Source organism: Triticum dicoccoides, chromosome 5A (genome assembly GCF_002162155.2).
Source record: "Triticum dicoccoides isolate Atlit2015 ecotype Zavitan chromosome 5A, WEW_v2.0, whole genome shotgun sequence".
Classification (NCBI taxonomy): domain Eukaryota; kingdom Viridiplantae; phylum Streptophyta; class Magnoliopsida; order Poales; family Poaceae; genus Triticum; species Triticum dicoccoides.
Genome location: NC_041388.1, coordinates 325,176,580 through 325,192,316, shown reverse-complemented (window position 1 = coordinate 325,192,316; position 15,737 = coordinate 325,176,580).

Sequence of the window (15,737 nt, the reverse complement as noted above, 5' to 3'; positions counted from 1 at the left end):
AGATACATCTATGTCTAGACAAATCGTCAAGTAATTTAAGACCGAGACTGTATTAGTTAAATCAGCGACACTTATTTTGAGACAGAGAAGTAGGATCTGGAACCACATTCAGTTCACATGGATGGTATTATATTCAACTCGAGTGCCACCTTTTTTTGATTTCGAGGGAATCTGGAGGGATTTCTCCCTACTGTGTTTTTATAATTTTTGGTAAAAGAGCACCTTTTTTTTTGAGCCGAAGAACACCTTTTGTTCTGCCCAACTCGCCAAGCCAAGCGCTTGAGAGTTTCGTGCTTTGAGTGACGAGAGAATGTGATGCTGCCTTCGTATTATTATCTTGCATTAATCTTTGATTTTGGCATCCATATATAGCGACGGGACCAGAGAGAGGGAGAGAGCAATTACCATCATCATATACGTACATACGGGGAGGACATATAGATGGGGAACACATCTGGCAGGCTCTCTTGCATTGGCGTGTCCTGCGATTTTCGGCTCAGCTGCTGCGGCAAGAAGCTTCCTCGCCGTTCTCGGGTGCCGGAGCCGGCGCCGGCGCCGGCTGGCAGCTATCCACCGCCGCCACCGCCGCCGCCTGCTCCTGTCCCTCCTTCTCACGCTGCTCCATGTCCAGGGTATGCCAACGTACAGGACCAGGGCAAGTAGCCACAGGAAGATGCGCAGATCGCGTCGCGGTGGGATACAAGACCGTGTGGCTTTTGTTGTTTGTGTGGCATACGCTTTTCCGGTGTGAAGTTGTTTCTCTTGCTTGTTTGTAATGTACTCGGATCAGTTCATCAGGTAATGCCCGTACAGTTGATAAATAATTGCAAGTGTCATCGGCAGTGGATTTTTTACTCTATACTTGGAGAGTAGCACGCCTGATATATCTAAATATGATTATATATATTTGGCTCGTGTGTGTGTGTGTTTTGCCGTGTCAGATAATCTTGTTCTAGAATTCTATGCAGGCGGTCATCTGTATGATAGGGTACGTATTTTGTATTGAAATTGATACACACATAAGTTGGAAAATCAACACGCCCCGCGTCCCCCTCCCGCTAGGGCGGCTCGGGTGCCGGGCACGTCCATCCTCCCCTTCCCCTCTGCTGCCGCTAGAGGAGGTCGCTGGGCGAAGCCCCAGGCGGCTGATGGCGGCGACGGAGGCTCTCTTCTCTTCCCTCCCGCGCCAGATTGGTGAGGCGGGTCACCCATGCGCGCTTTTCCCCTGATCTGCGTCATGACGGCACGGCATCTTAGGCGACGACGCAAGGCGGCGGCGTGGTGCTGGGCGGGGGCGGCGAAGCTGCTGGACTCCGAAGAAGATCTGGTGGCGCCAGCCGTTCGATGGGCTAGCGGGGTCTTGGCGGCCTTAGTCGCGGTGGCCGGCGGCTCGGCCTATCGGCGGCGGCTGGATCCCGGGGCGGCGGCCCTGGAAGGTGGCGGCGGGTGAAGCTCGGGCTTCCCGCGGCGGCATGGCGTGGTGTTGTCCCTATCCAAGGCGGATCTGCATCGCCGAACTCGTGGTTTTGTCGCGGATTGGTTCAGATAAGAGACGGCGATGAGCATGCGGGATCCATCTCGGTGGCTCTCACGGTTTGGTGAGGTGGGTGGGAGCCCTCCTCCCAGGATCCAGTGGTGGCGCATTCAGGCAGTGGTCGGTGCGCTAGGGCTCCTACGGTGGTACTGCTGTCGCGGTTGGTCGCCGGATCTATGCGGCTAGAACTGGGGCTTTGAAGGCGGTCGAGACAGTGCACGGGTTGTCGGGTGGATTTCTTGGGACGGATCCGGGTGAAAACTTGGTCTTCGGTCATTGGCCGGAGCCGGTTATGACGATGCCCTTATCATCGTTTCCTTCATGAAGGCATCATCGAGGTGAAGCTCCCAACCCCACCCAATACCTCTGGGGGAAACCCTAGATCAACTGATCGGATGACGGCGGCATTCATGTGTCTTTACCCCCTTGGGGGCGACATTCTTGGAGTTGCACTCGGGCTCGAGGGACCAGCGGATGGCTTCTTCGGTGGAGCGGTGTTTATTTCTACATATTCATGACGGCGGTTCTCGGCAGCATGGAGCAGTGGAGGCTTGGCGTCAGATGTGTGGCGATGGACACGCGCAGGAGGTCGACGTTGTCTGGCGTCGTGGTGGCTGACACGTCTCCATCGTATCTACTTTTTCAAACACTTTTGACCTTGTTTTGGACTCTAACTTGCATAATTTGAATGGAACTAACCCGGCCTAACGCTGTTTTCAGCAGAATTGCCATGGTGTTATTTTTTTGCAGAAATAAAAGTTTTCGGAATGACCTGAAACTTCACGGAGAATATTGTTGGAATATATAAAAATACTGGCGAAAGAATCAATGTCAGGGGGCCCACACCCTGTCCACGAGGGTGGGGGGCGCGCCCACCCCCTGGGGTGCGCCCCTACCTCGTGGGCCCCCTGATGCTTCACCGACCTCGACTCCAACACTATATATCCACGTTCGGGAGAAAAAAAATCAGAGAGAATGATTCATCGCGTTTTACGATACGGAGCCACCGCCAAGCCCTAATCTCTGTTGGGAGGGCTGATCTGGAGTCCGTTCGGTGCTCCGGAGAGGGGAATCCGTCGCCATCATCATCATCATCAACCGTCCTCCATCACCAATTTCATGATGCTCACCGTCGTGCGTGAGTAATTCCATCGTAGACTTGCTGGATGGTGATGGGTTGGATGAGATTTATCATGTAATCGAGTTAGTTTCGTTAGGGTTTGATCCCTAATATCCATTATGTTCTGAGATTGATGTTGCTATGACTTTGCAATGCTTAATGCTTGTCACTAGGGCCCGAGTGCCATGATTTCAGGTCTGAACCTATTATGTTTTCATGAATATATGTGAGTTCTTGATCCTATCTTGCAAGTCTATAGTCACCTATTATGTGTTATGATCCGTTAACCCCGAAGTGACAATAATCAGGATACTTACCGGTGATGACCGTAGTTTGAGGAGTTCATGTATTCACTAAGTGTTAATGCTTTGGTCCGGTACTCTATTAAAAGGAGGCCTTAATATTCCTTAGTTTCCAATAGGACCCCGCTGCCACGGGAGGGTAGGACAAAAGATGTCATGCAAGTTCTTTTCCATAAGCACGTATGACTATATTCAGAATACATGCCTACATTACATTGATGAACTGGAGCTAGTTCTGTGTGACCCTATGTTATAACTGTTGCATGAGGAATCGCATCCGACATAATTATCCATCACTGATCCAATGCCTACGAGCTTTTCACATATTGATCTTTGCTTAGTTACTTTACCGTTGCCACTGTTACAATTACTACAAAACTGCTACTGTTACCTTTGCCACCATTATCGTTACTTCCATACTACTTTGCTACTAAATACTTTGCTGCAGATATTAAGTTTTCCAGGTGTGGTTGAATTGACAACTCAGCCGTTAATACTTGAGAATATTCTTTGGCTCCCCTTCTGTCGAATCAATAAATTTGGGTTGAATACTCTACCCTCGAAAACTGGTGCGATCCCCTATACTTGTGGGTTATCAAGACTATTTTCTGGCGCCGTTGCAGGGGATTATAGCTCTATTCTTTGAGTCATTGGGGATTTATATCTGTTGATTACTATGAAGAACTTGAAAGATAAAAGAACCAAGAAATTTCCCTCAACTACGAGGGGAGGTAAGGAACTGCCATCTAGCTCCGCACTTGATTCACCTTTTGTTTTGAGTAAACTTGTGACACCTACTCCTGCTATTCATTTTGATATGTCGCATGTTATTGATGATGCACTTCTGCTTTGCATGATACTTATAATGAAACTACTTCTATGCTTGATAATATTATGCCACTAGATGAATTTCTTGATGAATAACTTGCTAGGGTTAGAGAGAATGAAATTATTGAAACTGATAATATTGATGAAAGTGATGATGAAGATTCTCCCCTAGATATGAATTTCCTGTTGTGCCTAAAGGTTATGTTATAGATGAAGAAACTGCTAGAGACTTCTTAGCTTGCAATGATAGATATGATCTTAAGAAACTGTTAGCTAAGCTGAAAGAAAAGTCTTTGAATGGTAGAATGAAATATGACCATGCTTTTGCTACTTCACCTATCTGTATTTCCGATAAGGATTATGATTTCTCTGTCGATCCCGAGTTAATTACTTTGGTTGAATCTGATCCTTTTTATGGCTATGAATCTGAAACTGTTGTGGCACATCTTACTAAATTAAATGATATAGCCACCCTGTTCACTAATGATGAGAAAACTCGCTACCATTATATCCTAAGTTATTTCCATTCTCATTAAAGGGTGATGCTAAAACATTGTTTAATTCTCTTGATCCTGGTTGTGTGCGTAGTCCCCAGGATATGATTTATTACTTCTCTGCTAAATATTTCCCCGCTCATAAGAAACAAGCTGCCTTAAGAGAAAGAGAGAATTCCTTATTTGGCCCTTTCTTAAAATTTGGTTCCTTTTTTGGCCCAAAAAACTTCTTTTTTTCTCTTTTTGACACTTAAACTTCATTTTGTTCCCTACGTGACACTTTCATCCATTTTTCCATCCAACGGTGTTAACTATGATGTACAAAGACAATTTTGCCCCTGGTGGTAATATATGTCACCAAGAAATAAAGGGAAGAGAAGGAGCGTGAATATGAATGTATGAAAGTGTTGTGCGTTGGAGATTCCACGTCCAAATATTCATATGCACCAGCGCCCGACCAGTCGCGTTGCACAGCTCGATCCGCGACCGCAAGAGCACGGCAGTCAGTTGCTCACGCACGAGTACGTACAAAGCTAGCACAAGAACCATGCAAGCTAGCAACTTGATTGATTTTGCCTGAACACTGAACACACGTCTAGCCGGCACCTCACATGCGTACGCGTACCAGTAAAAGCTAGCGCTTAATCAATCGGATCAATTCGATCTCGGTGGAATACTCTCGTGACTATCCTATTGATTTGTGTATATACATGTTATTGAGGAGACATTATTTTGGAACGATTCGATGGAGACATTTTACTCGATGGAGGCGTGAGCTTGTGCAGCAAACTGAGGCGCGAACACAGCTCAGGGACATCACCCGTCGAGGTTAAACTTAACTATCACCCGCAAGATTAATCTGCACAAATTTATACACTACAGTCTACAGTAGAGGCTGAATGGATAGTTATTATTCCACTCATCATATTATTATTAGTCCCCTGCATTTTTAATGATTAGTCATATAGTACTATTTTTTATTTATCTAACCACGACACAATATATCACATTACCTCTTTGTTTGCATGTGAATAATCTGGTCATATACTACACTAGGGGTAAAATTGTCTTTTTATGTCAGACTTAACACCGTTACTAGTCAAATCTGACGGAAGTGTCACATAGGGAACACAATGAAATTTAAGTGTCAAAAAGGGAAGAAAAATGTTTTTTGGACCAAAAAGGGAAGAAATTTTTAAGAAAGGGCCAAATAAGGAATTCTCTCTAAGAGAAATATATAATTTTGTGCAAATTGAAGAAGAGAGTCTCCCACAAGCTTGGGGGAGGCTTCTCCGATTACTTAATGCTTTGCCTGATCATCCTCTCAAGAAAAATGAAATACTTGATATCTTTTATAATGGACTAACCAATGCTTCTAGAGACCAACTGGATAGTTGTGCTGGTTCTGTTTTCAGGGAAAGAACTGTTGATCAAGCTGAATTGCTATTGAATAATATGTTGAGTAATAAAAATGATTGGGCACTTCCTGAACCAACTCCTAAGCCAACTCCGAAGAAAAGGGGTATTCTATTTCTCAGTCCTGAAGATATGCAAGAGCTAAAGAAATCTATGAAAGAAAAAGGTATTAAAGCTGAAGATGTTAAGAATTTACCACCTATTTGAAGGAAATATGCCCTAGAGGCAATAATAAAGTTGTTATTTATATTTCCTTATATCATGATAAATGTTTGTTATTCAGGCTAGAATTGTATTAACCGGAAACTTAGTACATGTGTGAATACATAGACAAACAGAGTATCACTAGTTTGCCTCTACTTGACTAGCTCGTTGAATCAATGACGGTTATCTTTCCTAACCATAGACATGAGTTGTCATTTGATTAACGGGATCACATCATTAGAGAATGATGTGATTGACTTGACCCATCTGTTAGCTTAGCACGATGATCGTTTAGTTTGTTGCTATTGCTTTCTTCATGACTTATACATGTTCCTATGACTATGAGATTATGCAACTCCCGAGTACCGGAGGAACACTTTGTGTGCTACCAAACGTCACAACGTAGCTGGGTGATTATAAAGGTGCTCTACAGGTGTCTCCGATGGTACTTGTTGAGTTGGCATAGATCGAGATTAGGATTTGTCACTCAAATTGTCGGAGAGGTATCTCTAGGCCCTCTCGGTAATGCACATCACTATGCCTTGCAAGCATTGTTACTAATGAGTTAGTTGCGGGGTGATGCATTACGGAACGAGTAAAGAGACTTGCCGGTAACGAAGTTGAACTAGGTATAAGGATACCGACGATTGAATCTAGGGCAAGTAACATACCGATGACAAAGGGAACAACGTATGTTGTTATGCGGTTTGACCGGTAAAGATCTTTGTAGAATATGTAGGAACCAATGTGAGCATCCAGGTTCCGCTATTGGTTATTGACCGGAGACGAGTCTCGGTCATGTCTAGATAGTTCTCGAACTCGTAGGGTCCGCACGCTTAAAGTTCGGTGACGATCGGTATTATGAGTTTATGTGTTTTGATGTACCGAAGGTAGTTTGGAGTCTCGGATGTGATAACGGACATGACGAGGAGTCTCTAAACGGTCGAGACGTAAAGATTGATATATTGGACGGCTATGTTCGGACACCGGAAGTGTTCCAGATGGTTTCGGAGAAAACCGGAGTGCCGGAGGGGTTACCGGAACCCCCCGAGGAAGTATTGGGTCTTAGTGGGCCTGGGGGGAGAGAGAGGGCAGCAGCCCAGGAGGTGGTGTGCCCCCTCCAATGAGGAGTCCAAATCGGACTAGGGGAGGGGGCGCGGTCCCTCTTTCTCTCTCCCTCTCCCTCTCTTTCCTTCTCCCTTCCCCCTTCCTAGTAGGACTAGGAAAGGATGAATCCTACTCCTACTAGGAGGAGGATTCCTCCTCTCCTTGGGGCGCACCAAGGCCGGCCGGCCTCCCCCTTGCTCCTTTATATACGGGGGCGGGGGGGGGGGGCACCTAAAGAGACAAGTTGATTGTTCCAAGCCGTGTGCGGTGCCCCCCTCCATCATAATCCACCTCGATCATATAGTAGAAGTGCTTAGGCGAAGCCCTGCGTCGGTAGCAACATCATCACCGTCATCACACCGTCGTGCTGACGGAACTCTCCCACAAAGATATGTTGGATCGGAGTTCATGGGACGTCATCGAGCTGAACGTGTGCTGAACTCGGAGGTGCCATGTGTTCGGTACTTGGATCGGTCGGATCGTGAAGACGTACGACTACATCAACCGCGTTCTCATAACACTTCCGCTTACAGTCTACGAGGTTACGTGGACGATACTCTCCCCTCTCGTTGCTATGCATCACCATGATCTTGCGTGTGCGTAGGATTTTTTGAAATTACTATGTTCCCCAACACTATTGAAGAAATACATGGTCTTGATAACCCGACACAGGTAGTAAAGGTAAATTCTCTCTATAGATTTGATGAAGATGGTATCCCTCGTTATAAGTCTGCTAGCCAATGCTTAGATGAGTTTGATAATTTCATTTTTAAACAAGAAAACTTCAATGCTTATATTAGTAGACAATTGAAACACAATGCTTATATGAACACTTGAGTGATTATATGTCTAGAGTTAAAGGTAAACTTAAACTTATTAGTAAACATGCTTCTATGGTTACCACTCAAGTAGAACAAGTACTTAAAGCTCAGAATGATTTGCTCAATGAATTAAATAATAAGAAAAATGATAATGCTGTTAGAGTTGTGACTAGAGGGAGTAAAATGACTCAGGAACCTTTGTATCCTGAAGGCCACCCTAAGAGAATTGAGCAAGATTCTCAAAGAACTAATGTCGATGAACCTAGTCCTTCTAAGAAGAAGAAAAAGAAAAATGATAGGACTTTGCATGCTTCTAGTGAACCTGTTGCTGACACAACTGAGAATCCCAATGATATTTATATTTCTGATGCTGAAACACAATCTCGTAATGAACATGAGCCTAGTGATAATGTTAATAATGATTTTCATGTTGATGCTCAACCTAGAAATGACAATAATGTAGAGATTGAACCTGCTGTTGATCTTGATAACCCACAATCAAAGAATCAACGTTATGATAAGAGAGACTTCGTTGCTAGGAAGCACGGTAAAGAAAGACAACCATGGGTTCAGAAACCCATGCCTTTTCCTCCAAAACCATCCAAAAAAAAGGATGATGAGGATTTTGAGCGCTTTGCTGAAATGATTAGACCTATCTTTTTGCGTATGCGTTTGACTGATATGCTTAAAATGAATCCTTGTGCTAAGTATATGAAAGATATTGTTACAAATAAAAGAAAGATACCAGAAGCTGAAATTTCCACCATGCTTGCTAATTATACTTTTAAAGGTGGAATACCAAAGAAACTAGGAGATCCCGGAGTACCAACTACACCATGCTCCATTAAAGGAAACTATGTTAAAACTGCTTTATGTGATCTTGGAGCCAGAGTTTGTGTTATGCCTCTCTCTTTATATAGTAGACTTGAATTGAATAAGTTGACACCTACTGAAATATCTTTGCAAATGGCCGATAAATCAACTGCTATACCTGTCGGTATTTGTGAGGATGTGCCTGTTGTGGTTGCAAACGTTACTATTTTAACAGACTTTGTTATTCTTGATATTCCTGAGGACGATAATATGTCGATTATCCTTGGTAGACCCTTTTTAAATACTACAGGGCTGTTATTGATTGCAACAAAGGCAATGTCACTTTTCAAGTTAATGGTAATGAGCGTACGGTACACTTTCCGAGGAAACAACCTCAAGTCCACAGTATCAACTCTATTGGGAAAATTCCAACAATTACTATTGGAGGTTTTGAATTTCCTCTTCCTACTGTCAAGAAGAAATATGATATTCTTATAGTTGGGGATGTGCATATCCCCGTTGAGGTAACCTAGTTTTATTCAAAAATTCTCCTGTTTCATGTTATTCGGAAAGAGTTTGTTAACAAGACTTGATCAACCTTGTTAGTGGATTCCTTTTGATGAGCATGAGATGGATGAAGTTAGAAAGCACAACTTTCTGTACCCTCATTTTACTTTCCGTTATTTAGATTTAATAAAGCAAAAATAGTATTTTCTGTCTATTTTCTGAATTATCCTTGCAATAAAAAATACCCCAAAAATAAACGTTCTCTAAATGCCTTGAAATTTTTATATAATTTTTTCTAGAATATTTAATAATTATTGGCACTAAGAACACCCCAGAGGGGGTAACCACCTGGCCACAAGGGTGCAGGGCGCGCCCCCTACCTCGTGGACCCCACGTGGGCCCCCTCCACTTATTCTTGCACCCACACACTTTGTCTTTCTCCAGAAAAAAAATCATCCATTAGCTCAAACCCGAGTTCTAGCTCATCTTGCTGCCATTTTTGATCTCCTAGCTCAAAGCCCCATTCACAAAACTGCTTTGAGGGATTGTTCTTCGGTATGTGAATCCTTCAATGGTCCAATTAGTTTTTGTTCCAGTGCTTTATTTATTGCAAATTTTTGCTGCTTAGGTGACCCTGTTCTTGAGCTTGCATGTCAAATTTATGTGGTCAAAAATAGTTTTAATGCATGATATGGCCTCTAGGCACTTGTAGGAGTAGTTGCTATCAATTTTGTTGAGTTTGGTTCACTTTTATTTCGAGTTACTAAAAATTTCAAAAACAATTCAGAGAAAGAAAATGATGAAAAGATTGTTGAGGGGTTCTTCGAGCCGAATCTCGAAGGATAAGCAAAGTGAAGAAAATAAAAAGCCCAAATATAATCCCCCTCGCACTACAGAAGTTCGGCCGTGTGAATGGCCTTGTGATGAGTTCTTGAGAGAAGCCGGGATTTATGAAGATTTTTATTATTTGGCTGAGAATGTAGGCCTCGTCGACTTCCTCCGCAACCAGCGCGAACAATATCTCCTCCTAACTAATATTTTCATGCAAATTTTTTACTTTCATGCTAAGAAATCACCACCTTCGGTGGAATTTCACTTATATGATGAGGTTAAGAAGATGTCACTATATGATTTTTGTCGGGTCTGTAAGATACCCTTTGTGGGCAGCATAGAGGAACCACATCATAATGATATGGAGGGGTTTAATGATATGATTGCTGTAGGGGAAACGAGAAAAGTTTCTAAGGCAAGAATTACTAGCATACATTTTTCTGTTCTACGTTACTTTGCAATATTTGCTAGTAGATACTTAATTGGTCGTGGGAACAGTGGAAACTTTAGTGCCCCTGATATTGTTATTTTGCGCCATGCCTTGTTTCGTGATACTACTTTCAGTTTAGGCGCCATTGTTCCTAAACGGTTTAATTTGAACCGTACGAAGGGTCCCGTCTTTGGAGGCATCTTTGCCTCGCGCCTTGCTGCACACTTTAACATACCTATTAGGCATTATGAGAAAGAGGAAAAGTTGCTGCCTCCTATTTTCTAGATTATAAGAGTATGATAGCGCATGATTTTATTGTTAAGGATAAGAAAGAAGATGCTTAAATATAGGTTCATATTTAATAAAAACTACTTTGAGATTATTACCTTGCCTGCTCCCTCTTTGTTTGACATATTTTCAGGCACATACCTCATCTTGCCGGAGGCCGCTTATGCATACTGGAGCCTGACACCAGCTCCAGAGCCTGAGCCGGAACCACCACTTGACCCTTATCGACAGTCTGTTTATCAGTGGAATCCGGAGGAGATCACCAACCAGTGGCACCCAGATGACACTCCTCCGCACACCGAGAGGGTCACTTTGATCCATGGGAATAGACCAACTTAGGCCAAAAGCCTAAGCTTGAGGGAGTACATATTTCTCACCGACATTACATTCATGTTCACACACTCATGCCAGTTGTCGGTGCTCATACTTTTTCATTGTATCATCCATGCTAGTTTATTTTCTGTTTTAAGCTTTCTTCTTGTGTGTTTGAAAAACCTTAAGAAAAATAAAAAAAGTTGTAGCTTTTAACTAGTTTACTTTCCATGCCTGTAGTAGTAATAACTAAAAGAAAACCCAAAAATATTTTTTGTTCTTCTTTTGCTTGTTGGGAGCTTCCCCGTGTAAATAGTTTTATTTCCTTTCTTTTCTTTAGGGGTCGAGAGGAGAAGACCATGATGAAAATGTTGAGTGGCTCTCATATGCATTATTGTTGATCTAACAAAGAGCCCATATTACCTTGTCTTCTCCCTTGTATTGAATGCTTGCAAATTCTAGCTTAGTCCAATGCACGTGCACTATTATTATTATCCACACCGTTCGGTTGTGCAAGTGAAAGGCAATAATGACGATATATGATGAACTGATTGAGATGAGAGAAGCTGATATGAACTCGACCTATCTTGTTTTTGTAAATATGATTAATTCATCGTTCCTAATTCAGCCTATTATGAATGAAACATGTTTGCAATGACAATTAGAGATTATAGTTGCTCATGCCATGCTTAATTAGCTAGGAGTTTATAATGGTTTACCTTGCGTGCCAACATGCTATTAAAATGGTTGTGATGCGGTATGCTAGGGTGGTATCCTCCTTTGAACAATTCGAGTGGCTTGACTTGGCACATGTTCACGCATGTAGTTGAAACAAAATCAACATAGCCTCCATGATATTTATGTTCATGGAGAATTATATCCTACTCATGCTTGCATTTAGTGTTGATTAATTTTAATGCATGTTCATGACTGTTGTCGCTCTCTAGCTGGTCGCTTTTCAGTCTCTTTCTAGCTTTCACTTGTACTAAGCGGGAATACTGCTTGTGCATCCACTTCCATAAACCCCAAAAGTTATTCCATATGAGTCCACCGTATCTTCCTATATGCGGTATCTACCTGCCGTTCCAAGTAAATTTGTATGTGCCAAACTCTAAACCTTCAAATGAAATTCTGTTTTGTATGCTCGAATAGCTCATGTATCAACTAGGGCTGTCTATATCTTCCATGATAGGTGGGTTATTCTCATGAGGAGTGGACTCCGCTCCTCATTCACGAGAAAATGGCTGGTAACCGGGATGCCCAGTCCCATGCTTAAATCAAAATAATTGCAAACAAAACTCCCCCTGGGACTCTTGTTAGTTGGAGGCACTCGTTGTTTCGAGCAAGCCATGGATTGATGCTTGTGGTGGAAGGGGGAGTATAAACTTTACCATTCTGTTTGGGAACCGCCTATAATGTGTGTAGCATGGAAGATATCGAGATCTCTCGGTTGTTATGTTGACAACGAAAGTATACCACTCAAAATATTGTTTATATCTATTTAAAAATTGAGCTCTCGCACCTCTATAAATCCCTGCTTCCCTCTGCGAAGGGCCTATCTATTTACTTTTATGTTGAGTCATCATCCTCTTATCAAAAAGCACTAGTTGGAGAGCACCACTGTCATTTGCATGTATTACTATTAGTTTACATTGAGTATGACTGGATCTCTTTTACCATGAATTACAATGTTTAGTCACTCCTTGATCTTCAGAGGTGCTTTGCATTTATGTTTTGTGGTCTCAGAAAGGGCTAGTGAGATACCATCTTGTTATATCATATTAGGATTGTTTTGAGAAAGTGTTGTCATCCGAGATTTACTATTATTGCTCGCTAGTTGATTATGCCATTTATATGAGTAAACATGAGACCTAAATGTTATTGTGAATATGGTTAGTTCATAATCTTTGCTGAAAACTTAAATGTTGGCTCTACATATTTACAACAACAAGATCAAACAGAGTTTGTAAAAGTTTTTCTTTATAACTTTCAGTTTGTCAACTGAATTGCTTGAGGACAAGCAAATGTTTAAGCTTGGGGGAGTTGATACGTCTCCATCGTATCTAATTTTGCAAACACTTTTGACCTTGTTTTGGACTCTAACTTGCATGCATGATTTGAATGGAACTAACCTGGACTGACACTGTTTTCAGCAGAATTGCCATGGTGTTATTTTTGTGCAGAAATAAAGTTCTCGGAATGACCTTAAACTTCACGGAGAATATTTTTGGAATATATTAAAAATACCGGTGAAAGAATCAACATCAGGGGGCCCACACCCTGTCCACGAGGGTGGGGGGGGGGGGCGCCCCCTGCCTCGTGGGCCCCCTGATGCTTCACCGACCTCAACTCCAACTCTATATATTCACGTTCGGGGAGAAAAAAATCAAAGAGAATGATTCATCATGTTTTACGATACGGAGCCGCCGCTAAGCGGCAAATCTCTCTCGGGAGGGCTGATCTGGAGTCCGTTTGGGGCTCCAGAGAGGGGAATTCGTCGCCATCGCCATCGTCATCATCAACCTTCCTCCATCATCAATTTCATGATGCTCACCGCCGTGCATGAGTAATTCCATCGTAGGCTTGCTGGACGGTGATGGGTTGGATAAGATTTATCATGTAATCGAGTTAGTTTTGTTAGGGTTTGATCCCTAGTATCCATTATGTTCTGAGATTGATTGATGTTGCTATGACTTTGCTATGCTTAATGCTTGTCACTAGGGCCTGAGTGCCATGATTTCAGATCTGAACCTATTATGTTTTCATGAATATATGTGAGTTCTTGATCCTATCTTGCAAGTCTATAGTCACCTATTATGTGTTATGATCCGTTAACCCCGAAGTGACAATAATCGGGATACTTACCGGTGATGACCGTAGTTTGAGGAGTTCATGTATTCACTAAGTGTTAATGCTTTGGTCTGGTACTCTATTAAAATGAGGCCTTAATATCCCTTAGTTTCCAATAGGACCCCGCTGCCACGGGAGGGTAGGACAAAAGATGTCATGCAAGTTCTTTTCCATAAGCACGTATGACTATATTCAGAATACATGCCTACATTACATTGATGAACTAGAGCTAGTTCGGTGTCACCCTATGTTATAATTGTTGCATGAGGAATCACATCCGACATAATTATCCATCACTGATCCAATGCCTACGAGCTTTTCACATATTGATCTTTGCTTAGTTACTTTACCGTTGCTACTGTTAAATTTGCCACCGTTACCATTACTTCCATACTACTTTGCTACTAAATACTTTGCTGCAGATATTAAGTTTTCCAGGTGTGGTTGAATTGACAACTCAGCTGTCTTGAGAATATTCTTTGGCTCCCTTGTGTCGAATCAATAAATTTGGGTTGAATACTCTACCCTCGAAAACTGTTGCGATACCCTATACTTGTGGGTTATCAGTGGCTTCGATGGAAGAGAGGCCTGACAAGCTCGATACATCAGTACATGCTTTGAGGATGGATCGAGGGAAGACGGAGGTGACGGCCCTTTGCAGTGTGTGCGTGTGGTACTCACTGAGAGTGCGCCGGTCCGGAGTGTTACCCAGTGCCGCCTATGTGGCTTTGGATTGGGTATCCGACGTTAGATGTTAGGCTTTTGTGTGATGTCTGTTTGGTATTTGACCCGGATATTCAGCACACCTTCATCAAGAGGATATGAGTAGCGACAGATGTCGTCTAGATGGTGGCCTCAGGCTTACTGTTGTATTTCTTTGTAAGGTCTTTGTGAATAATAAATAATATGGCCGCATGCATCTCCCAGATGCAGAGGTCGGGGGTGATCCCTCCTTTTCTAAAAAAACACATAAGTTGGATGGATTGAAATTTATGTGGTAGTAGATTGGTGTATTATTGAAGTTTCTTCTTAGACTTTTGTCTTGGAAAGGAGCCATCCAAAGGTACACATACCACTCTGTTACTCTAATGTTATATAGTGATCTTAAAGGCACAATTACAAACTTGATGTTTAACATTGACGGCCCGACTAGCACACCTGCAAATTTGTGGCCTTACATTGGTTGTGTTGTTTTTTTCCTTGAAAAGAGGAACACCTCAGCCTTTACATCACATGATGCACACAACCATGTTATTAGACGTGAAACAATTTCAATTCATCTAGTACCCAACAACAAAACAAATAAATGAAAAACATGACCACAAGCGATCAAACCTGAGATTACATAGCTCATCCACATAACATATAAGTGGATTTCCAGCCAAACTGGTTGAATAAAACTTGCACAACCATTATTGATTGTGTTGCTTAAGCTGAGTTGTACAACACTCTATCATAGAAAAAGAACATGCCCGAATATAGTTAGTGTTAGAACGAAGTGGTGGAAACTTAAGGGGAGGCAACTCATGCCCTCAAGAAGAGGTTTATGAAGGAGGGGAGGAAGGAGGTGAAGCAAACAATATGTTGATGAATATGATAAGGAAGGTGACTTCAAAGAAGTTTGGGTGACCAACTGCAAAAAACTATAAGGATACACCAGCTAACCCTACAAACAAAATCCCAAGCATACAACAGCTAGCCCTACAAACAAAATCCACAACCATACAAAAACTTCTCCTACAAACAAAATACATAAGCATAAATGACTACCCTACAAAAAAATTCATAGGCATGCAACAAATACCCCTACTAAAATTCATTAGCACAAAGGCCGGTAACACTTCGGAGCTCACCATGATGGAGATGGAGTATGCATGGGG